The 24,386-nt window shown below is 48.4% G+C and overlaps 1 non-coding gene across 1 annotated transcript; it reads left to right on the top strand.

The window, feature by feature from the left end:
• Positions 1 to 19,578: 19,578 nt before the first annotated feature.
• On the top strand, positions 19,579 to 19,651 carry TRNAG-UCC (transfer RNA glycine (anticodon UCC)). Its single transcript has one exon. It is a non-coding gene; the product is annotated as a tRNA-Gly (tRNA).
• The last annotated feature ends 4,735 nt before the right edge of the window (positions 19,652 to 24,386 follow it).

Genomic DNA, 24,386 nt, shown 5'->3' with positions numbered 1-24,386 from the left:
TTGCCTGAGCATTGGCATCACCTGGGGAGCTCTGACAAACACCTGCACTTGGCCTCCACCTGAGACCAATTAAATCAGAATCTCTGGGGTGGGACCCACACTTTGGCATTTTTCTAAAGCTCCCAGGTTGATTCGCAGCCAAGGCCAAGAGCAACTACATCGGTGATTAAAAAGCCCATGTCTGTTGAGCTTTTTTATCTTGCATCAGACTCTTTTTTTTTTTCCTTTTTTTTTTTTTACTCCGCGTTCAAATGTTCTTTTGATGAATTTGTGGGGGGAGAGAGTGGTCTCGCCGTCCTATTCCTCCGCCATCTTGTTCCTTTGCATCAGACTTTTAAAAGAGTTTTACATATGAAAATGTTAACTGACTTAGTCTTCATGGGACCTTTGGAGGTAAGTACTACAGTCCCTATTTTACAGATGAGGAAACTGAGGCAGGAGTGCCTGGTGCTAGAGAGTAGCAGGCCCAGGATTAAAGCCCAGATGGACTGATCCCTGAGCCCGTGCACTTGAACACCGCACAGTGTTGCCAGGTGGGATAAGCCTGGTCTTGCGTGGATATGGAGGAGAAAAGGATCTGGAAGTCAAAGTGGGCCACGGCCCAAATACAGATGTCACTTTAGTGGGGGAATGCATGGATTTTTTTGGCGTGAGAAAGACCCTAGTTCAAATCCAAGGACTTTCACGCCTCCTCTGCAGGACCCTGGGCCAGGAAGTCATTTAACATTTCGGTGCCTCAAGTCTCCCCCCGGGTGAACACCGAGCTGTTCTGAGATGGCCAGTGAAAACACCCAGCACAGGGCCTGGAAAGCGGCGGCGGCGTCGAGGGTGTTAAGTGAGGGCTAATTCTGCTAATTGCACCGCCCCCCTGTCTGGCCCACGTGAGTCTCCGGAAAGAACCCTGAGGGGCCCCTTAGGACGCCGGTAGCCTGGGGCTCACCCCGACACACACACACACAGGGCCGAAATAGATTCGTTTTGAAACAGCGTTGTTACAAGAGACTGCTCCTCGCCAGCCAAGACGTGAGCCTGATCACACGTCTGGACCCGGCCAAGCCCTCCTCGCGTCCAGGCAGCGGGGGCTGACGGGAGCCCCCAGCCTCGCCCCGCGCAGAAAGCCCGCGAGAGCGACGTGCGCATGCGTCAGGCCCCGCCGTCGCCTCGGGCGCTGCCTCTGAGCTGCTGGGCACGGCGAGGCACCGCGCGGCTCGGCGGGGATGGAAGCGGTCCCCAGGGAGCAGGAGCCCAGCGGGGCTTCCCCACCGCCTGGGGGTGAGGTGGGCGGGCGCGTGGGGGGTGGTGCCGCCAAGGTACAGGTGGGAGAGCGCCGGCCGTGGCTTAGGCATGGGGCTTTTTTTTTTTAATTATTTACCTTTTCATTTTGTGTCTTTTCGGCCGCACTGAGTCTTCGTTGCTCGGCGGACTTTGTCTCGTTGCCGCGAGTGGGGCCCGCGCTCTAGCCGCGCCGCATGGGCCTCTCTTGGCCGAGCCTCCCCTTGTTGTGGGCCGGGATCTCTGTGATTGCGGCTCGCGGGACTCAGCTGCCCCGGACACGTGGAAGCTCTGGACCAGGGATCGAACCTCTGTCCCCTGCATCAGCAGGCTTACCCGCAACTGGACCTGGGCATGGGACTTAATCTTTGAGGGCCACAGTTTTCTCCTCAGAAAAAGGGGCTTGATAACAGAACTGCAGTTGAAACTCCATCTTGGTGATGCCTCGTGGGCATATCATGGCCACTCATTGAGTGGTAACTATTAGCAGTAGTGGTTCTTTCCTTTCAAATAATATGGAATAAATAGGAGGAGTGAATCTAGCCATTAAAAAGAGTTTAATGCTGTGATATCTTGAGCTATTGCAAATCCAATATGTAATATCTGGTGAACAAGTAAGTTATATCAGTAAATTTCCAAATCCAACAATAATATTGAATAAAATATCCATAAATAAGAATTGGTGTATCCATTCAAATAATATCTAACAAATAAGTAGGGATAATAATTATATCCACTAAAATAATTTTAATACCGTTATCATGGGCTATTGTGAATCTAGTAGCCAGTAAATAATACCCACTGAAATAAAGAGTAGCAGTGACATTCATTAAAGCAATTCTTAGAATTTATTTTTGGCTGTGCTAACCTAGGTCTTTGTTGCTTTTCTCCAGCTGCAGAGAGCGGGAACTGCTTTCTAGTGGCCGGGCGCTGGCTTCTCAGTGATGTGACTTCTCTCCTTGTGGAGCCTGGGCCCAGGCTCAGTAATTGCGGCGCACGGGCTTAGTCCCTCCGCATAGGCTTAGTTGCTCCAAGGCGCATGGGATTTTCCTGGGCCAGCGATCGAACCTGTGCCTCTTGCATTGGCAGGTTGATTCTTTACCACTGAGCCACCAGGGAAGCCCCTCATTAAAATAATTTTAACACCGTGATTATCGTGGGCTACCGTGAATCCTAAATAAGCGATGTGATTAAAGACTTCCTGTGGAAAGGGTGGAGTCGGGGAGGATCCCAGCCTGGCAGACCGCTATTGATGGGGACACAAAAATTGAAATGAAAAGCAGGCCCTTGTGCCCTGGTCGTCTGGGGATCAGCCATCTCCCCCCTGTGACTGGCTCCCCTTACAGACTTGAGGAGAAAGGAGATCCTCTCCCCACGTGCGTGGCATTCGCGCTGCCACAAACACCCCAATACCCAATCAAGAGGCGGGTCCGGCCTCACACGGCGGACGATGGGAAGCGACCAGCAGAGGGCGCGCCAAACCCGCAGGGCCGACGGCTCTGCTCTTGCGGGTTGCCCAGGGAGGCGTGGTGGGAGGGGAGGTTCTGGGTTTTGGCCTCGAACTGGGTGTGGCAGGTCTTCTACAGAAGGACCTCCGGACTGTGGACGAGGCTAAGGTGACTCTCTGGTGACGATGGAGAAGCAGGAAGGCAGGGGCGTTCTGCACCCTCGCTGGCCGGGATCAGAGAGAGCTACCCATGACCTTAGGGGTGGTGGGAGGAGGGTCTGGTCCTTCCTCTGCATGGGGAAGCTGTGTCTATTCAGACAAGAAGCTCTTGGCTGCACCCTCCCAGCTCAGCTGCTCTCCAAGAACACTCTTCCACCCACTTCTCAAGGAGGCAGCTCTGCAGGGTGGCCTTCCCAGTGTGAGCAGGTTTGAGTTAGGGCTGCGGGCTGGACAGAATATCCTGCATTCTTTGTTCCTGGATGAGGTTGGGCAGCGCCCTCCCCACCACCTCCCCACCCCACCCCTACTCCGCCCTGGTCAGTCCACCATGCAGACAGCAGCCATCCTTAGCACAAGTCAGTCATGAGACCTGGCCTTGCTGCCTCCGAAAGAGTCCTGGAATCTGAGAGTAGGGTCGCTGAGGGGGGATCCTACCCAGGTGACCACCACACGGGCTTAAGCTGTCTGTGTATCAGTTTTCTTGTCTGTAAGAATGACAGAGATAATCCTAACAGACCTGCCATAGAGGTGTGCTGGGAGGATGGGTGAGCAATGCCTGGCTCAAGCATGGGCTACAAAAGGGCTGCATGTGCCCACTGCCGCTATCGTCTTCCTCCTGAACAATTCAGGCCACCTTTCTACCCCACACTCTCCAGAGTACTTAGTCCACCTTCATCTCCCCCCTACATGGCTCCCACTGTCATCTCCTGCCCCCTAAACAGTCTCCCCCTGCCAGACTCCCAACCTGGTTTTGAACCCTTCCACCCACCACCTACCCTGTGGCAAAACTGGCTTTCCTAAAATGCAAATCTAGTCGTGTTGCTCCCTGCTCAGTATCCGCCAAAGGCTCCCCATTAAATTCGGGAATAAGTTTCAACTTGTTGACATGATTTATGAGGCTTTTGGTCATCTGGCCAATGTCTGGGCTCCAGCCTCATCCCTGTAAGGGACAGCCCAGGTCCATCCATGGGGGTCCAAGGCAGGTTGGAAATTTGACACTTGATAGTTTTTAAATATTTGCACACTTTCCCAAAAGAAAACTGCATTTTTAATGAATATTAAAGGCCATCCTTGTCTCTCCTGGTGAACCCAGTGGCTTTAGATGCTGTCCTCTGAAGTGAACTGCCAGCTAATCTGGAGGTATCTCATTTGACATTTCCTGCCCTCATTGGTGGGTCATTCACCCTCCTTAAAGGCTGACTGTACCTCAGGTGGATTTAGTCTCAAAGTCTTGTTTGCCATAAGGAGCCTCTGCCTTTCCTCTCCATATTGGGGCAGTACTCAGAACCACAGTCCTTACCTAGGTCATATGAGAACACAGATGGGTCAGCACCAGGCAGAGGTACTTTTAAATCTCCACCTGAGGGCACTGTTTGGAGAGGGTGGTATGAGGTTCTGATCCCCCATCCTGACTCATTCCCATATCACTGACTCATTCCTGAGGTCTGCATGCTCCGTGGTGGGTGCCCCAGGCGGGCTGGTCCCTCCACTCAGCCTGGATGACACCATCACAAAACCAGTTCCCCGTCTGTCTCCTCCTGACTCAGGGGCTCGAAAACATTCAGACCTGATGCTTCTTTTGTAAAACTTTTTATTTTGTAATGTGCCTCTATTTCCTGAAGTTGAATTCACAGGTATGTAATTCACCTGTACCTGTGATTTCCAAAACAGCAATACAATTCCCTCATTATAATACAAAGGAGGAGAATTAAAAGGAAGGTAACTTGTCATAAAATCACATGAAGAGAATCGGAATCTTGTCCTGTACCAGGATCACCAGGAAGACAACAGCCACAAGTGCAGACAGTCACAGGTGTGCCCTGTGGGTGAGGCCGTTGGTGACGTGGTTTTCTGAAATGATGACCAGCTCTTGGTTACTGTCCAAATGAAACAAAGAACAGCCTTCCCTTGATTGACACAGTGGTTGCACTCCTGGAAAATTCAGTGACTATTAAATGGGACAGGAAATGAAAATTTGCATTTACCTGTTAGGTGAATTTAGATTCTAGATGCAGGTAATTTCAAGCCAGGTTTTCGCCTGCATGAATGCCCGATGAGACTTTGGACTGTCATGGGGTGCGTGGGCTCATCTCTGTTGTGGAGGCTACAGGACACTGCAGGACATCTAGCCTTCCCACCCACACTTTCTGAGGACACATATCCAACAGAGGCAGGGGCAGGTCTGCCCCCAGGAGCACGATGGGCTAGTGGATTAAGCCATCCCCTCCCAGGTCTTGGCTTATGTTGTTTTTTCCTCCTTCTCATGGAGGCAGCATCTACTCTTCCTCCAGGAAGCTCACCTTGATGCCACCAGGCTGGAGCAGTGCCCTTTCCTGCCTTAAGGCACCACCCATCAGACTTTGAGAACCTTGATAACTCCCACAACCAGCCCATTCTCCCAGCCATGGCAGCAGCTCCCTGGATATTCTGTGTCTTTTTTAATTCAATTTTTATTTTACGAAATATAAATATATTTTACAAAATATATGATTTTATATTTTAATGATCTTATATTATTATTTATTTGATTTTTATTTTGTATTAGAGTCTAGTTGATTTACGGTGTGTGTTAGTTTGAGGTGTACGGCTAAACAATTCAGTTACACATCTGTACATACCTATTCTTTTTCAGATTCTTTTCCCTTATAAGTTATTAGAGAATATTGAGTAGAGTTCCCTGTGCTGAACAGTAAGTCCTTGTTCAATATCTGTTTTATTTATAATGGTGTGTGTAGATTAATCTCAAACTCCTAATTTATGCCCCCTCCCACACTTCCCCTTTGGTAACTGTAAGTTTGTTTTTGAAGTCTGTGAGTCTGTATCTGTTTTTTGGATAAGTTCATTTGTATCATTTTTTCCTTTAGATTTCACATATAAGTGATATCATATGATATTTGTCTTTCTCTATCTGACCTTAGTGTGATAATCTCTAAGTCCATCCATGTTGCTGCAGATGACATTGCTTCATTATTATGGCTGAGAAATATTTCATTGTACATATGTACCACATCTTTATCCATTCCTCTGTTGATGGACATTGAGGTTGTTCCATGTCTAGGCTACTGTGAATAGTGCTGCTATGAACTTGGGGGAAGGTTTTCTCTGAATATATACCCAGGAGTAGGATTGCAAGATCATATGGTAGTTCTATTTTTAGTTTTCAAAGGAACCTCCATACTGTTCTCCTCAGTGGTTATACCAATTTACATTCCCACCAACAGTGTAGGAGGGTTTCCTTTTCTCCACACCCTCTCCAGTATTTATTATTTGTAGATTTTTTGATGATGTACATTCTGACCTAGGTAAGGTGATACCTCATTATAGTTTTGATTTGCATTCCTCTAATAATGAGTGATGTTCAGCATCTTTTCATGTGCTTTTAGACCATCTGTGTGTCTCCTTTGGAGAAATGTCTGTTCAGATCTTCCGCCCATAATTTCATTGGGTTGTTTGTTTTTTTGATCTCGAGCTGCCTGAACTCTTGTGTATTTTGGAGGTTAATCCCTGTTGGTTCTTTTGTCTGTGAATATTTTCTCCCATTCTATAGGTTGTCTTTTCATTTTATTTATGGTTACCTTTGCTGTGCAAATACCTTTAAGTTTAACTAGGTCCATTTGTTTATTTTTGTTTTTATTTTTATTACTCTAGGAGGTGGATCCAAACAGTACTATGCTGTTTTGATGACTAGCTTTGTAGTATAATCTGAAGTTAGGGAGCCTGATTCCTCCAGCTCCATTTTTCTTTCTCAGGATTTGGTTTGGCTATCCTGGGTCTTTTGTGTTTCCATCGATGCAACGGACATGAACTTGGGCAGACTGCAGGAGATGATGAGGGACAGAGAGGTCTGACTTGCTGCAGTCCACGGGGTTGCAAAGAGTTGGACACGACGTAGCGACTGAACAACAACAACAAATTTAAAATCTGTTTTTGTTCTAATTCTGTGAAAACTGCGATTGGCAATTTGATAGGGACCACGTTGAATCTGTAGATTGCTTTGGGTATCTGTATCTCATTTTTTCCAGACTCTGTGCCTTTGCACATGTGGTCCCCTTTGCCTGGGAAAACCCTTCCCTAATCCTTCCTTTCATGCCTGGCACATCCCTGTTCTTCCTTCAAACCTTAACTCTGACCACTGTGCGGTGTCCGGGACCCCACCCACTCCTGCACGGCGGCCCTGTAATTGACCAGGTGGTGCCTGCTCTCTGTCCACCCGGCTGGCTGCTCCTGCAGGGCCTCTGTGCCCATAGAGAGGCTGCTGTCCTTCTCACTGCCGTGGAGGCTGAAAACCCCAGTACCAAGGACCCACGGCAGGCATGGAGGACACAGGCCCCCAGCTGGCACGCACACAGGCCGGCTGGCCACCAGCTCCTGGTGAGTGACCTGCTGTATGAAGGTGAGCATGTCACTGCCAAAACCCCATGTGCTTCTGGAAAGTTCCTGGGAGTTTGTTGTACTGACTCTTTTGTGCTGTACACAGATCTTTTTTGGTCACTCCTCGTCAAAGCACTTTAAAATGATGTGTCTAGCTCTTTATATGGGATCTCCTGTTCCCCCATAATTTTTAGTCTTTGCTTTTAATTTTTTTAAGTGAAAATTTAGTTTATATACTATAAAACAAACAACTCTTAAGGGTACAGCTCCATGACTTTTTGCACATGTTCACTCTGAGAAACTACCGTTGAGATCAACATGAAGAACTCTACCCGAAGCCCCCCTAGCCCCCCTCCAAGTCATCACCCTCCAAGGTAACAGCTATTCTTGCCTTTACCACCACGGGTCATTTTTGCCTGTTCTTGAACTTCAGGTAGATGGAATTACACTGGGTGTCTTATGTGTGTCCGGCTTGGCTTTCACTCAACATTCATGCTGTTTGTGAGACTCACCCATTTTGATGGATCACTAGTTTGTTTGTATTCCTGAGTATATTTTATTGTGTTAATGCGCTACAGTTGATTTTTTCTACTCTGCTCTTGACAGAAGTTTAGGTTGTAATCTGGGGCAATATGAAGAATGGTGCTGTGAGTACTTCAGGGGCGGGACACCATTTAACCCACTACCCATACCAACTGTGTGGAGGGGAGGGGAGGGGAGCGCCCTCCCACCCTTGCCATCCAGGCCCCCATAGCCCTCCACAGAGTCCCTTCCTGAAGCAGTCTCTGTGTGTAGGAACATAGATATATCTGTGTGTGTGTGTGTCATTTCGACACACACAGTCGCACTCTCTGCACACGTCTTCACCGGGCCTTTCTCGCTCAGTGCGTCTTAATGATGACCTCATGACCGCAGCTGCCTCACTCTTTTAAACAGCTGTTTGAACTCCACTGTATGGATGCACCGGTTTTTATTTAACTGTTGCCCTCTTGATGGATATTCAGATTGTTTCCTATGGTTTTCTAGTTCCACCAGTGCCATAAAGACCATCTTGGTGATGTTTCTAAGCAGTTATCTGTTATCTGTGCGGAAAACTGCTTCTTTCTCGCTTTTGAAAAGATGACACAAGAGGATTAAAAACTAGCTTTAATTTTTTTAAATCTTCCCTTATCCCCACCACACCCACCACTCTGCATATTCCCTTCCAGCCTGATCCTCAATCAAGCATTTTGCCAAGTTGTAGACATGTCTTTATGCCCTCCCATAAAACACAGCGTACATTGTCCGAGTTTTCCATGTTGCTGCCCAGCCCTCCATGTTACAGCTCTGTGGTCCTGAGACAGTGTCCCTGGGCAAATGGGTCATGATGTACGAAGCCATTACCCTCTATGGACTGTTCAGGTTTATTTTCTCTTCTAGATAATATTGCAGAGAACATTTTCTTTCCAGTAGCTTTTTAATAATAATAAAAAGAGGGATGATTTCCTTAGAATGGATTTCCCAGCGTAGTATCATTCAGTCAAAGGCTAGGAACAGTTTCATGGCACAAACTGTAAGTTGCCAAATTGCTTCCCAAGGAGACAGTCCTCTAGACGCCGACTTGGGTGGCAGCTGGGTGTGCCCGCCTCACCAGCCCTGAGCCAGCATTGAGCTTCAGCCACTCTTGTCCAAAAGAGCATGTTGTGGAGTCTCAGAGTTGCTCTGACCTGGCTCCCTTGATTTCTCTGTGCTGCTGTGGATTCTTTGAACCCTGTCTGGCCAGTTGGGCCTTGGTCTGACCACTTCACCTCTCTGATCAGATTTCCTCACCTGGAAAGCGTAGGGTGACCCAACTGTCCCAGTTTTTCCAGAATGTGAGACTTCCGGTGCTGGAACCAGGCATGTCCCAGGCAAACCCAGACAGGTTGGTCAGTCCAGTGATGGTCGGATCTTGCCAGGGCCCTGCAGAGACTTGCTGTAAGTAGGAAAGCAGTCGATCGAACACACGGGCCCCCCGGGCTCCCAGAGCTGACGGGCACACACTGAGTGGCCCTGTGTGTGACTCACAGATGGTTCAGATCCTGTGTGCCCAGGAGCTCTGCTTTTCCTGGTCCCCATATTCCCAGGACTGGGCGTTTTTGGAAACTGGAACTAGAATGAAGTGGTGCCTTCACTGTCTCTGTGACACTCTGCTGCGGCTGAGACGCCCACAAGTCATCTGTGCTTGAGACTGTCTCTGGGGCGCCCCCGACCTCCCCTACACGGCCTAGTGTCCCCCGCCTTCTTGGGCCTGCTCCCCACCTCTCACTCTAGACACCTGGCCTCTCTGAAGGTCCTTTGCTCCCTGTCATTTGTGAAGCCACTGGGTAGGAACCCTCAGACCCGCCTCAGCCCCCAGGAGTCCCCTCAGCCCCCTCCCCCATGTGTGCAGGGGAGAGGGTGGGAGTGGGGATCCCGGCTGCTCCTGAGGTTAACCATTTTCCATATATTTGCTTTCTGTTTGAATTTCCTCCTGGGCCTTTGTGGGTTTATGGCTTTGGGATTTGCATACCTCTTCCCTGCTGGAAACTGGGTTTCTCTTGTCTTGCTGGTAGCTTTTTTTTGTTCTTTTTTTCCCTCTTATCATCCTGTGAAAGATGGATCTGAATTTTTGTTTCTTTATGAAAAAAAAAGAGAAAATCGCTATGTTGTTTTGATCCTTTTGAAGTCTGTGTGTTTGCGTGCATGCGTGCTCACAGATGTGGGTAAGAAGCCGCCTTCTGAAACTCACCTTGTGTGTTGCTGTGCTGTCTGCTGGGGAGAGGGTGGGGGTGGATGCCAGAGAAGGGTGTGAGTCAGGAAGCATTGCCCCAGACCGTTGGTGGTAGTTTTGCATGGATTCCACCCCTGCCCCTCACCCAGCGGGCACTCAGCATTCACTGAAGGCATGAATCTTACCTCATTTCTCCTGATCCTTGGAAAGAAATACTCCAGATGTGACTGAAGCTCCCGTCTTCAGGGAGCCCTTTTGTATCCAGGTTTCCTCTTCCCTCCTGGAGATGTATCTCCACTGGAGTTTCTCTTCCTATGCCTGTTTTCATACTGTTGGTGTTTACTTATGCTTGCAGAAACTAGATCTAGCGTTTTGCATATTTCCCGACTGTATGTAAATGGTGTGATGCCCCCCCGCCCCCGTTTCACTCTGCAGCTAGTTGGTGCTGACTACTTTTCATTTCATATAGGATTTCATTGGGTGGGTGTCCCACAATTAATGAGCCATTTTTGGTTGGTGGCAATATACTAGCAAATTTGGAAAACTCAGCAGTGGCCACGGGACTGGAAAAGGTCAATTTTCTTTCCAATCCCAAAGAAAGACAACGCCAAAGAATGTTCAAACTACCGCACAATTGCACTCATCTCACACGCTAGCAAAGTAACGCTCAAAATTCTGCAAGCCAGGCTTCAACAGTACATGAACTGAGAAATTCCAGATGTTCAAGCTGGATTTAGAAAAGGCAGAGGAACCAGAGATCAAATTGCCAACATCTGCTGGATCATCGAAAAAGCAAGAGAGTTCCAGAAAAACATCTACTTCATTGACTGTGTCAAAACCTTTGACTGTGTGGATCACAACAAACTGTGGAAAATTCTGAAAGAGATGGGAATACCTGACCACCTGACCTGCCTCTTGAGAAACCTATATGCAGGTCAGGAAGCAACAGTCAGAACTGTACATGGAACAACAGACTGGTTCCAAATAGGAAAAGGAGTACGTCAAGGTTGTATATTGTCACCCTGCTTATTTAACTTATATGCAGAGTACATCATGAGAAATGCTGGGCTGGAGGAAGCACAAGCTGGAATCAAGATTGCCAGGAGAAATAGCAATAACCTCAGGTATGCAGGTGACACCACCCTTACAGCAGAAAGTGAAGAAGAACTAAAGAGCCTCTTGATGAAAGTGAAGGAGGAGAGTGAAAAAGCTGGCTTAAAGCTCAACATTCAGAAAACTAAGATCATGGCACCTGGTCCCATCACTTCATGGGAAATAGATGGGGAAACAGTGGAAACAGTGTCAGACTTTATTTTTGGGGCTCCACAATCACTGCAGATGCTGATTGTAGCCATGAAACTAAAAGACGCTTACTCCTTGGAAGGAAAGTTATGACCAACCTGGACAGCATATTAAAAAGCAGAGACATTACTTTGCTGACAAAGGTCTGTAGAGTCAAAGCTATGGTTTTTCCAGTGGCTGTGTACGGATGTGAGAGTTGGACCGTGAAGAAGACTGAGCGCTGAAGAATTGATGTTTTCAAATTGTGGTTTTGGAGAAGACTCTTGAGAGTCTGTTGGACTGCGAGGATATCAAACCAGTCCATCCTAAAGGAAATCAGTCCTGAATATTCTTTGGAAGAACTGATGCTGAAGCTGAAACTCCAATACTTTGGCCACCTCATGCGAAGAGCTGACTCATTGGAAAAGACCCTGATGCTGGGAAAGAATGAAGGCAGAAGGAGAAGGGGTCGACAGAGGATGAGATGTGTGGATGGCGTCACCGACTCGATGGACATGGGTTTGGGTGGACTCCGGGAATTGGTGATGGACAGGGAGGCCTGGCGTGCTGCAGCCCATGGGGTCGCAAAAACTCGGACACAACTGAGTGACTGAACTGTATTGGGTTTCCAGGGCTACCATCATGAAATATCACAGGCTGGGTAGCTTAGACAACAGAGGTGTATTCTCTCACAGCTCTGGAGGCCAGAAGTCTCAGATGCAGGTGTTGGCAAGGGTGGTTCCTCCTGAGGGCTGGTGCTGAGAGTCTACTCCAGGCCCTTTCTCTGAGCTCCTGGTGGCCTCAGTACCCCTGGCCTTGTACACGGCATTCTCCATGAGTCTTCCTGCCACTTTCTGTGCTTTTCTGTCTCTACGTCCAAATTTCCCCCTTTTTATAAGGATACTGTTCCTACTGGATGAGGGACCTATTTTAACTTAATTTCCTTTTTAAAGAACTATCTCCAAACACCGTCACACTCTGAGGTACCGGCGCTGGGACTCCAACATGTGAATGTGGGCTGGGGCACAGTCCCACCCTGTGACACCGGTGGCGCTGTGGCTTTCCACCCTGGTTGTACCCACACAGGCTTGCCAGCGCCACACAGACTTTCCTGCTTCTCAAGGTTCTCAGCTACCGACATTGTCAGAATTTTTCATCTTCTGCCAGTCTGATGAAGGCGCATGTCACTGTCATATAATTTGTCCCCTCTTTTCATGTGTTATATGTCTGCTTTGGTGAATCCCTCATTCATACCTTGGCCCATTTTTTGCAGCTGGAGTTAAGAGTGTCCTCCAAACTGATTCATAGGACTTGTTTGCAGATCCTGGGTACTACCCTGCACTGCACGGCTTTTCAGCTGGTCTCTGACGCATCCTTACACTCATTTATGGTCTCCTTTGGTGCAGAGAGGGTTTGTTTGTTTTTTCTAAATCATCTCAATGTAGCCAAATGCTTCAAGCACCAAGATTTATCTTGTTTAAAGAAATCTACCCCTATATCACTGTCATGGAAATGCTGTCTTATATTTTCTACTAAATAATTTTAAGCTTTGTTACTCACATTCTGGCCTTGGTCAACCCAGGCTTTATTTGCGATGGATGAAAAAAAAAAATCTAATTTTGTTTTCCCCATTGGATTGCCGATGGCTGAACTCATCCCAGCTGGCTTCCCTGGTGGGCCGAGGCCCCAGCATCCTGACCCCTGATGTCCACATCCATGGCACACCGAGATTTTCCTCTGAAGGGCTCAGTGCTCAGAGTGGGGCCGTCTGTGCCTGCTCCCAGGAGGAGCTGAGCTGGAGCCCGCAGCGATGGCTGTGCCCTGCTGGAAGGGGCTGCAGAGATGGATTCTAGTTTCCTGGGGTGGCCATAATAAATGACTGCAAATTCAGTGCCTTGAAATGACAGACTGGTTTTCCTGTCATAGCTCTGAAGGCCAGGAGTCTGAAGTCACGGCATCAGAAGTGCTGCCTCTTTCTGGACTGTCGCAGGCCGCTCTCTGAGCTTCCTGTGGCCTTTGGTGGTTCTTGGCGGCCGTCAGCCTGTGGGCGGGTCAGTCCAGTTTCTGCTTCGTCTCACGTGGACTCCTCCTCCATGTCTGTGTCAGTTTCCCCTTCTCTCCTAAGCACTGTCAGTGGATTTAGGGTCCACCCTAATCTGCGAGGATGTCACCCTGAGATCCTGGATTACGTTCGCTAAAACCTTTTTGAAAGTCCGGTCATATTCACAAGTTCTAAGCGGACGTGGCTTCCGGGGGCCACCGTTCAGCCCACTCTAGGTCTTATCAACGGGATGGTTGCCGCATCCCTGGTGAGGAGGGTGTTCCACTTGTGATGACCCGGAGGGCCACATAATGTCAGTAAGGAAGTGGACACCCAGGGAAGTCTTGGGTGTGATAAGCTGGTCTGAATCCGTGAGACTAAGCCATGAAGGATAAGTTTTCTCTGGTGGACCAGGCTGAGCCAGGAAGGAGGCTTCAGGAGGAGGGCAGCCTGACGAAGTCTGCAGGAACCTCCTTACTTTGCTGGGACCCATGACCGGCCACCGAAATTACAAAAACATGGCAACACGGAAGAGTGCCTGATTAGGTGAAAAATAAGGGATAAAAATTGATTCATAGAAGTGCCTAGAAAAATAGAATTGCCCTATGATCCAGAAATCCTACTTCTAGGCATCTACCCGTAAAGAAAAACAGGGATTCAGAGAGATGTATGTCCATCTGTGTTCATAGCAGCATTGTTCCCAATAGTCAAAAGGTAGAAAGAACCCAAATGTCCATTATCCCCAAATAAATGGATGAACCAAGTGTGGTCTATCCATGCAGTGGAATATTATTCAGCCTTAAAGGTGTAGGAAATGCTGACACACGTTACATCGTGGATGAACCTCAAATCATTACTTCTAAATGAAGTAAGCCAAACGCAAAGGACAAATACTGTATAATCCCCTGATATGAGGGACCTGGAGCAGTCAGATTATTCATCGAAACAGAAAGCAGAATGTGGTAGCTGGGGCTGGTGGGAAGGGGAGGGGAGTGAGTGTTTAATTTGGGAAGTTACAAAGTTCTGTACATGGACGGTGGTGATGGTTGTGTCACAGTGAAAAACACAGCCCTGCAGAGCTTTGTGCATGTAACAGGTGGTTACGATGGAATACATTATGTGTATTTCACCACAATATTTTTAGAGAAAGGATGCCTAGTATAGTAGCTGACTGGCTGGGGGGAGGGGCTGTTCAAACCCCAGCCGCGCCCCTGTGCGTTCCTTTGTCCGTCTGGCTTTACTCCTCCTGCTCAGACGCTGTGTGGCAGTGAGGGTCCTCTGCCCTGTGGGAGGCTCCGGGCAGCAGGGGGGGGCGACAGACCTTCACCGAGTCACGTCATCAGATACAGGCATGGGTTTCCTCTCAGTTGTTAGGTCTGTGACCTTGCACAAGCTGCCTCTCCTTTCTGAGTCTGTCTCCTTGTCGGTAGGAACAGGGACAGTCACATGCCTGATGATAAAGCATGAGTGTCCTCTGAATGGCCCGGGCGGGAGTGCTTAGCTGAGCAGGCCCTCCACAGGGGTGAGTTCCTTTTCCGGAGTTCTACGTCAGAAAGAGACGCCTGTGGACAGCGCTGACATGATCCCTGTTGCTCAGGATGGACTCAGGCAGTATATACCCAGGTATTTTAAGTCGCGTGCTATCCTTTTATACGCCCAGAAGGCCTGGCAGGATAGTCACCAAGGTGTGAAGGGCAGGCGATAGGATGGCACTAGGAATTTTTCTCCTTAATCTCAACTCAGGGAGATCTTGAGCAAATATCCTGACACCGCTAAACCTCAGTATGGTTTTCTCAGGCGCAAAATAAGAATTTTTTTTTTTTTTAATGCTTTATTGTGGGAATGTTCAAGCCGTCACCAAAGAAGAAGAAATAATCGTGAACTCCACTACCCAAGAATCAAGAGTTAGCAATAAATTGCCAATTTTGTTTCATCTCTGCCTCCCTACCTCTTCTCCTGCTGGTTATTTTAAAGCAAATCTCAAACAAAGAAACGCTTAAAAAAAATTACTCCATACCATTATCACATCTAAATTTTTTTGTTGTTGTTTAATTTTTTGGTCACACCACATAGAATGCAAGACCTTAGTTCCCCAACCAAGACTGGAAACCACACTTCCTACAGTAGAAGCTCAGAGTCTTAACCACTGGACTGCCAGGGAAGTCCCTAGGTAATTTAAAAAATTGATTTTTTAAAAAATTTTAGGCGTAGGGACCTTGGCGGTCCAGGTTAGGGCCCCATGCTTCCACTGCAGGGGGCGCAAGTTCCATCCCTAGTCAGGAACCTGAGATCCCACATGCTGTGTGGTGTGGCCAAAAAAATTTTTTTTAAATAAGGAAATTAAAAAAAAATTATCTGATCTCTATCAGTGTATAATCATCCTTGATTGTCCTGTGAATGCTTTTTTAATTTGATTTGCTTGAATCAGGATCCACAAGATCTACACATTACACTTGCTTGATATATCCATTTCCCCAGAGTTTTAATTGGACAGTTTTCAAATGTCCAGTGAAGGCAAAAGGATTTTACAGGGAGCGCGTGCATAACCCCCAGATTCAACCACTGACGTGTTACTGTCCCGTGATCACCCATCTCCCTGTCTCTCTATAGTCAGTAGTGCTTTTAAGTCTTTCGACCTAAACACTATCCTTGCTCTCATGTTTTTTCCTTGCCATTTATCTGTTGAAGAAATCATATCGTTTGTCCTGTAGAATTTCTCATTTGAAGATTAGATGCACTCTGTGCATAGTGCTTAAAATGTGGTTCAGTTCAGTTCAGTAGCTCAGTCGTGTCCGACTCTTTGGGACCCCATGAATCACAGCACGCCAGGCCTCCCTGTCCATCACCAACTCCCGGAGTTCACTCAAACTCATGTCCATCGAGTCGGTGATGCCATCCAGCCATCTCATTCTCTGTCGTCCCCTTCTCCTCCTGCTCTCACTCTTTCCCAGCATCAGAGTCTTTTCCAGTGAGTCAACTCTTTGCATGAGGTGGCCAAAGTATTGGAGTTTCAGCTTTAGCATCAGTCCTTCCAATGAACACCCAGGACTGATCTCCTTTAGGATGGACTGGTTGGATTCTCCTTGCAGTCCAAGGGACTCTCAAGAGTCTTCTCCAACACCACAGTTCAAAAGCATCAATTCTGAGTTCAGCTTTCTTTGTAGTCCAACTCTCACATCCATACATGACCAGTGGAAAAACCATAGCCTTGACTAGATGGACCTTTGTTGGCAAAGTAATGTCTCTGCTTTTTAATATGCTATCTAGGTTGGTCATAACTTTCCTTCCAAGGAGTAAGCGTCTTTTAATTTCATGGCTGCAATCAGCATCTGCAGTAATTTTGGAGCCCCAAAAAATAAAGTCTGACACTGTTTCCACCTAATTAATATTCATTACTCATTGTTTTGTTCTTTATCTGTATCTTCTGGTTTTTCCCAATGAAAATATATCCTTTTTGTAAAAAAGAAAAAAAGAGTTTTAAAAACGTCCCTGGGCTGCTAGACTTTTCAAAGCTACACTGGTTTGTATCCACAAGGGGGTCTGTCTTCACTTTGTTTGCTGGGCTTACCCCACCCCCTAGGCCCTCAGGAAGGACCACCAGCATGGGGCAGTGGAAGAGGCAGAATGAGGGAATGTGGAGGTGGGAAACAGAGCCGGAGGGGCTCAAAGGAAATGCCCCAGGGGCGGGGGGAGTCTGGGGTCCAGCAACCTGGATTGGCCCCTTCCCCTGGGCGGAGGGCAGTGACACCAGGAGAGAGGTCCAGAGAAAGTGCTGCAAAGTGTGAAAAGCTGCAGAAATCCCAGGAGAGCATGGAAGCAAGAGCACACATCATTAGGACGGAGAGGGAGCACACAGTTTGGTTTCGAGGGGCTGGGGCAGATGGAAAAGAGGAAGATGAGCCTCTCCAGGGATCTGACTCCACAAACTCGGACACCAGGCAGACAGATGAGAAATACACAGGAACCAGCATCCTCCATGAGCAGCTGGAGAAGGAAAGCAGGAGACTAGCAGTAGGGAGCTCTAGGAGGAGGGGTCAGGAGCTCCGAACAGGGATTTGCCCCCGCCCCCCATCACCTGTGTGGTCCTGGGTAAGGCTCCCTCCCTTCCCTGAACCTCAGTTTTCCCCACCTGCAAAATAGGAGGGGTGAACCAGAAGCCCCCTAGGGCTTTCTTTTCGCTCAGGCAAGGCCAGTATCCCATCTCACTGACTGCCCCCTGGGGGTGAAGGAGGGGGTCACTGCTGGGATCTGGATGTGCTGGTGACCGCTTTGGCATTTTTCTTTCAAGAAGGTAAACACCAAGTCCACTGTGTGGATCACAATAAACTGTGGAAAATTCTTCGAGATGGGAATACCAGACCACCTGACCTGCCTCCTGAGAAACCTGTATGCAGGTCAGGAAGCAACAGTTAGAATTGGACATGGAACTACAGACTGGTTCCAAATAGGAAAATGAGTACGTCAAAGCTGTATATTGTCACCCTGCTTATTTAGCTTATATGCAGAGTACATCATGAGGAACGGTGGGCTGGAAGAAGCACAAGGTGGAATCAAGATTGCCGGGAGAAATATCGATAACCTCAGATATGCAGAAGACACCACCCTTATGGCAGAAAGTGAAGAGGAAGCCTCTTGATGAAAGTCAAAGAGGAGAGTGAAAAAGTTGGTTTGAAGCTCAACATTCAACGAAGATCATGGCATCTGGTCCCATCACTTCATGGGTAATAGATGGGGAAACAGTGGTAACAGTGTCAGACTTTATTTTTGGGGCTCTAAAATCACTGCAGATGGTGACTGCAGCCATGAAATTAAACGACACTTACTCCTTGGAAGGAAATTATGACCAACCTAGACAGCATATTAAAAGGCAGAGACATTATTTTGCCAACAAAGGTCTGTTTGGTCAAGGCTATGGTTTTTCCTGTGGTTATGTATGGATGTGAGAGTTGGACTATAAAGAAAGCTGAGCGTAGAGTTGATGCTTTTGAAATGTGGTGTTGGAGAAGACTCTTGAGAGTCCCTTGGACTGCAAGGAGATCCAACCAGTCCATTCTAAAGGAGATCAGTCCTGGGTGTTCATTTGGAAGGACTGATGCTAAAGCTGAAACTCCAATACTTTGGCCACCTGATGCGAAGAGCTGACTCACTGGAAAAGACCCTGATGCTGGGAAAGAGTGAGGGCAGAAGGAGAAGGGGACGACAGAGGATGAGATGGCTGGATGGCATCACTGACTCGATGGACATGGGTTTGGGTGGACTCTGGGAGTTGGTGATGGACAGGGAGGCCTGGCAAGCTGCGGTTCACGGGGTTGCAGAGTCGGACACAACTGAGCGACTGAACTGAACTGAACTGAAACACCAAGTCCAGGCTCAAAACCGTGAGTCACCAAGTCAAAGTACCAAGTGAGCTCAGGCTGTAGCATACACCATCCTGGATTCCATTCCTCACCCTGCCCTTCCTTGCCTGTGATCTGAGGTAGCATTCCACAAAGGACTGGTGAAGCCCGTCAAGACTAAAGAAACGGGCCCAGCCGGATTTTCCTGAACCCAGATCCCAGACTTCTGAAAAGCAGTTAATGCTTGGAGTAGATTTGGCTAATTCACCTCCAAGGAAAAGCTGCTGAATAGTTTTAGCCAAACCAAACAGAAAAGTGAATCAATGCAGAAATAAACCACTTGCCTGAATTGCTGGCCCACAACCAGCCACCTGCCAACCACCACCATTGTAACACCACAAGGCCAGAGGCCAGGCCAGCCAGCTGGCATGTGCAGGCCGTTGTCATCCACGCTAATGAAATCCATGAGCCTACTGTGAGCTAGGTCTACTGCTATTCAGGTCTGGTGCCTCTGAAAGTGCCTGATGACACCGGTGCATGGTGGAGAAGCACAGACCATGGAGCATGATTACAGGCTCCCTAAGTGCCTTGCCTGGAGTTGAGTCATGCCCCACCCAAGGTGCCCCAGTGGGTCCTCCTGAATCATGGCAGCTCCCTGGGAACTGCTCCATGTGAGCTTGAGGACAGGAGGGCAGACTTGTGTCCATGCCCATTCCAGGGGAAACAGGATGAGCAATGCCCTCTGGGGCTGTAGAAGCCGGGAGTGAGGCATCGTGGTGAGAGCTGGCTAGGGCAGAACGGAGTAGCACTTAACGTGGCCTGCTTTGGGCTTTGTAATGGGTGAAATTGTGCCCCTCCAAAAAGATGGCTAAGGAGGGATTCCCCGATGGTCCAGTGGTTAGGACTCTGTACTTCCACTGCCAGGGGCCCGGGTTCGATCCCTGGTTGAGGAACTAAGATGCCACATGCCACACTCATGGCCAGAAAAAAGAAGAAAGGAAGAAAACATGTCCAAGCCCTAGCCCCCAGTACCTCCAACTAAAGACTGTCACTGTATTTGGAAATAAGGTTGTTGCAGATGTAGTAAGTTGAAATGCGGTCATGCTGGAGTAGGGTGGGCCCCTTATCCAGTAAGACTGTGTCCTTATAAATAAAAAGGGGAAGTTGGGGCACAGGCACACGTAGGGAGGATGCCTTGGACTTGAAGGCAGAGCTTGGGGAGATGCCCCTGTGTACAAGTCAGAGATGGCCAGCAAACTCTCGGGAGCGAGACAGGTGCAGGACAGACAGTTTCCTTGGCCCTCAGATGACAGCAACCCTGCTGAGCCTCCAGAGCTGTGAGAGAAGGTATCTCCGCTGTGCAAGCCGCCCAGTTCACAGTGCTCTGTGACAGCACCCTCGGACAGGAGTTTGGGTGGCGATGGGCCAGAATCCTGAGTTGGTGTTCTCCTCTCTGGGAGCCCTGGGGCAGGTTACTTTCCTTCTTTGAGTCTGAGGCCTAGAACCCGAGACTCAGGGGGCCCATCTGGATAAAGCCCAGCCAGGTCCCATGGATGCGTTACCTGGACATCTGGAGGTGGTGGGAAACTGGAAGCGGTGCCCCCTTAGCCCTGGAGACTGGACTGAGTTGCCCATTTTGGGCCCAATGCCAGACACACAGCAGAGGCAGCCGGAGTCCCATGAGGCACTGAAACAGAATTCCAGAGAGATCCGGACAAAAGACGGCGGAGAGAGGAGGCTTTGTGCAGGACCTGCCTCGACTCCTGTTCCTCCTGGGGCCTGGCTGTTCCGTGCTGGCTGGGTTCCGATGTGTATGTCCTTTCTGAAGACTCTCCTTCCTTGAGGTGTCCCAGAACAGTACGCTAGCTGATCTCTTTGCCTGTCTTTGGAAGTGCTTTGAAATTTGTAAAGTGGGGAACACGTTTTTTCGGCAACAGTCACCTTATCGAACACCTGTTGCCTGCAGGTGAAGCTGTAAGTCCTGCCCTAGGTGGTCCAGGCCAGGGAGGCGTCACAGGGCGGCGTGGAGAGGCAGTGACAATGCTGTCGTGCCTGCCCCCCCCCCACCGCCCAGTTCAGAATGAAACAGGACGGCTGGCAGGGTTCCAGTGTTTTCCACTGGCAACTATAAGAGGTTTTGTGAGACGTCAGCGATGGCATTCATCCCCTTTCTCATCTTTTTTTCTCTATTTGAGAAACGTGAGCTAACAGCAAAATTATGAAAATCATAACTGGGGCTAAAACAGGCAGCACTGGGAACTCCCTGGCAGTCCAGTGGTTAGAAGTCCAGGCTCTCACTGCCAAGGGCCCGGGTCGAGGAACTAAGATCTTGCATGCCATGAAGCATGACCCAGAAAAATAAAATAGGCAGGGACTTCCCTGGAGGTCCAGAGACTAAGACTCCAGGCTCTCAGTGCCAAGGGCCTGGGCTTGATCCCTGGTCAGGGAACTAGATCCCATCCCACATGCCGCAACTAAGCGTTCACACGCTGCAACTAAATATCCTGCGTCCCATAAGATTCTGCACTCTGCAGCGAAGACCTGAGTGCCGCCACCAAGACCTGACGCAGACAGATGAGTAAGTGAATAACTATTCAGAACAAATAAAATAGGCAACATGGCAGGGTGGCTAAGAGAGGGAGTCCAGTACTAAATTGACCGGGTTCGAGTGTGACCTTGGGCAAGTTAATGAACCTCCCTACTCGTCAACTTCCTCATGCATACAATGGAGACAGTAAACCCCACTGCAATTTTGTGAGGATGAATTTAAAGGAGTCAACACAGGCAAAGTGCTTATACCAGTGGCTGGCACATAGTAAGACATACGTAGGTATTTGCTGTTGTTAATAAATGCACAAGGTTGGGGAACACAATGAAAGAAGTGGTTATTATTTGGGATAAGATGTTTCCTGGGGGACTGTCCAGCTCACAATGACCCACCTGACCATCCTCACCTCTAAGGAGTAGGCGCCAGCATCCATATTTGGACAGCTTAGTTCAGACACTGGCTGGGGTGGGTATCTGGGCCACCTGAGCAACTAAATTCTTCCCTTAGAGCTGGACCAAAGAAAGAACTGCCAGTAACTATATACAACTTTGTATACATAATTTTTCAAGTCTCCTGTAAATGCGTTATCATATTTTCATAATTTAAAAGAAAGAGCTCGTAGATTGTTGATCTCAGCGGGTCTCTCGAGGGGTCCCCTTCTGTCAGGCTAAGCGACACAGCAGAGAAGTCTGGAAGCAGGGTAAGGAGATGCTGAGAGAAAGACCCTGGCCTACGGCCGTCTCTGGCGCCTGCCTGCCTTTATGCCCTTAGGGGTCCTGTGAGACACCCTTGATTCCTTCTAAGCCATTTCCACTCTTTTTGAAGCTACCATGATTGGTTTCTGCTGCAGCCGGCGTCTCTGCGAGCACCTTGATGCTGCAGCCTGCCCTCCCCTCGTTTCTCTGAATCTGTGAGGGTCTGCTCACCAGAGCTACAAGAAAACGTCCACTCCTCTCCCTTCAGCCCAGACAGACTGCAGTTTCAGTTTCATGGCTGCCATGAAATTCAGTTTCGTGGCTGAAGAAAGAAGGAACCAGGAGTTGAGCAACCTGGCTTCCCTACCATGCATTGGGCACTTCTTCCTAAACCTCGTTCTGAGAACTTTACACGCATTGTCTCATTTGCTTGATTGTGACCATCAGATCGGATCTCTGTTTCACAGATGAAGAGACGAGGCTTCTGAGAAGTTAAGAGGTCTGGGTGGTGTCACCCAGCTAAGTCAGGTGGACAGCTGGGACCCAAAGCCAAAGTTTGTGCTTTCAGCCTCCTTCCCGTCCCTCCTGGGGTGCCTGGATTCCACCCTCCTGTTCTCCTGCTCTGGGATCCTGGACAGACCCTTGATCATGTCTCAGCTGATGAAAGGGGTGTGGCTAGGTTTTGGAAGAGCCACACACACTCCACACATGTTAACACCCCCCCCCCATACTTCCTTTCCTTGCTTCTTAGCAACTGACTCAGAGCGGATGGAGGGGAAAGAAGTGAGGTCACATTTAAATTGGTCAATTTGAGCAGCTCACCGCAAAGGCTGGTGTGGGAGAGAGATGCAATTAATCTGAAAAACACAGTGGTTTTTATTTTTAAAAATATGATCCGTGGCCTTCAAACCTCTGTGCGTTTGTGCCAGGCATCCATTTCCACGCGTCAGCAGCAGCCTGGCATTTCATAAAGTCCCTGTGAATTTTTTAAAAAATGAATGGCATTTGTCTTCTTTTTTCAAAAGTAAAACAAATCAATACATGTTCATTGTAGAAAATTTGGGCTTGGGGGGTGGGGAGAGAGCAGAAAGAGAACAACAGTATTTACCCGTAAGTGTTGTAGCCATGTAATGGATAGATTAGTCAGCCACGAAAGGAACAGACCACAGTACGTGCACCAACACGGATGGATCGCCAAAAGTGTTCTGGTGCGTCAGAGGTCAGACCAAAAGGGAGGATGTATCTTCTGACTCTATTTATATGAAGTTCAAGAAGGGGTGAAACTATCTATAGTGACGGAAGGCAGATGGGGGGATGTCTAGGCCAGCAAGTGGGTGTCTGGGATCAACAGCAGAGGAGCAGAAGCAGCTTTGTTTGGGTTGTGAGAATGTTCTATATTGGTGTCTTGATTCGGGTGGTGGTTACCTGGGTGTAGACCTTCATCAACACTTATCAACCTGTTCTTTTTAAACAGGTGACTTTTATTTCATGTGAATTGCATTTTGATAATGTTGATTTCAAAAGGCAAAAGAATGACTTATAATCCCACCCACTGCAGAGATAACTGCTATTAAGGTTTTGGTGTGTGTATGTAAATCAGCTGACTGACTGTGTGTAACAAAGATTAGTTTTAGATAAATGTTCAATCCTCTGTAATACATTTTTTTTTTTTTTAATTAACCTCAGGGACTTCCCTAGTAGTCCAGTGGTTAAGACTTCACCTTCCAATGAATCAGGTACAGGTTTGATTCCTGGTTGGGGAGCTGGGATCTCATATACCTTGGGGCCAAAAAACCAAAACATAAAATACAGCAGCAATATTGCGCCTCCAAACCCCCAGACTAGAGAAGTAGGGGCGTGGCAGGTCATCACTCAGCTACCCGGTATCACAGGGCTCCCACGCCCCGTCCCTCCCTCCCCACCCATGAGCCTAGAAAATGGGCTGACTTCACATCAGCTCAGAAGCGGGAGGGGGATGTTCCCTGACTTCATGATGAAAACATGACTCCTCGCCTTATACCAGGAGAATAAGCACATTATTTGATCAGTACATTAAATGCCATCAGTACAGAGTGTGTGTTCCATTATGCTGGTGTCTCATGCCAGTTAAAAATGAGGCTCAGGAATTCTCTCCTGGATGATGTAATTTTGAGACGGAGTTTTCAGTTGGAACTTTGGGAGTGTTCCCCCAAAGCAGCAGTTCCATGGGGCAGCAATGAAATTAAGAACAAATAATTCTGCTTCTGGCACCTGGCATATGATTACAGGCATAGCTTCATGCCATTAAGGGGCTCCAGAAACATGACTCCCAACAGGTTGCATCTCATTTCATCCTGTGAGTTCCTGTGTTCCTGGACAGCCTGATAAAGCTGGCTGTGAGCTTCCTCCAGCCCCTGGGAAGTGGCATCTGAGGACAGACGTGCCGTTGCATGAGTGTGGACGATA

This window comes from Moschus berezovskii, chromosome 22 (assembly GCF_049115385.1).
Source record: "Moschus berezovskii isolate FMDL1 chromosome 22, NW_MosBer_1.0, whole genome shotgun sequence".
NCBI classification, from domain to species: Eukaryota; Metazoa; Chordata; class Mammalia; order Artiodactyla; family Moschidae; genus Moschus; species Moschus berezovskii.
The sequence above is the reverse complement of the archived record's forward strand: the minus strand, read 5'-3'. Positions and strand labels throughout refer to the sequence as shown.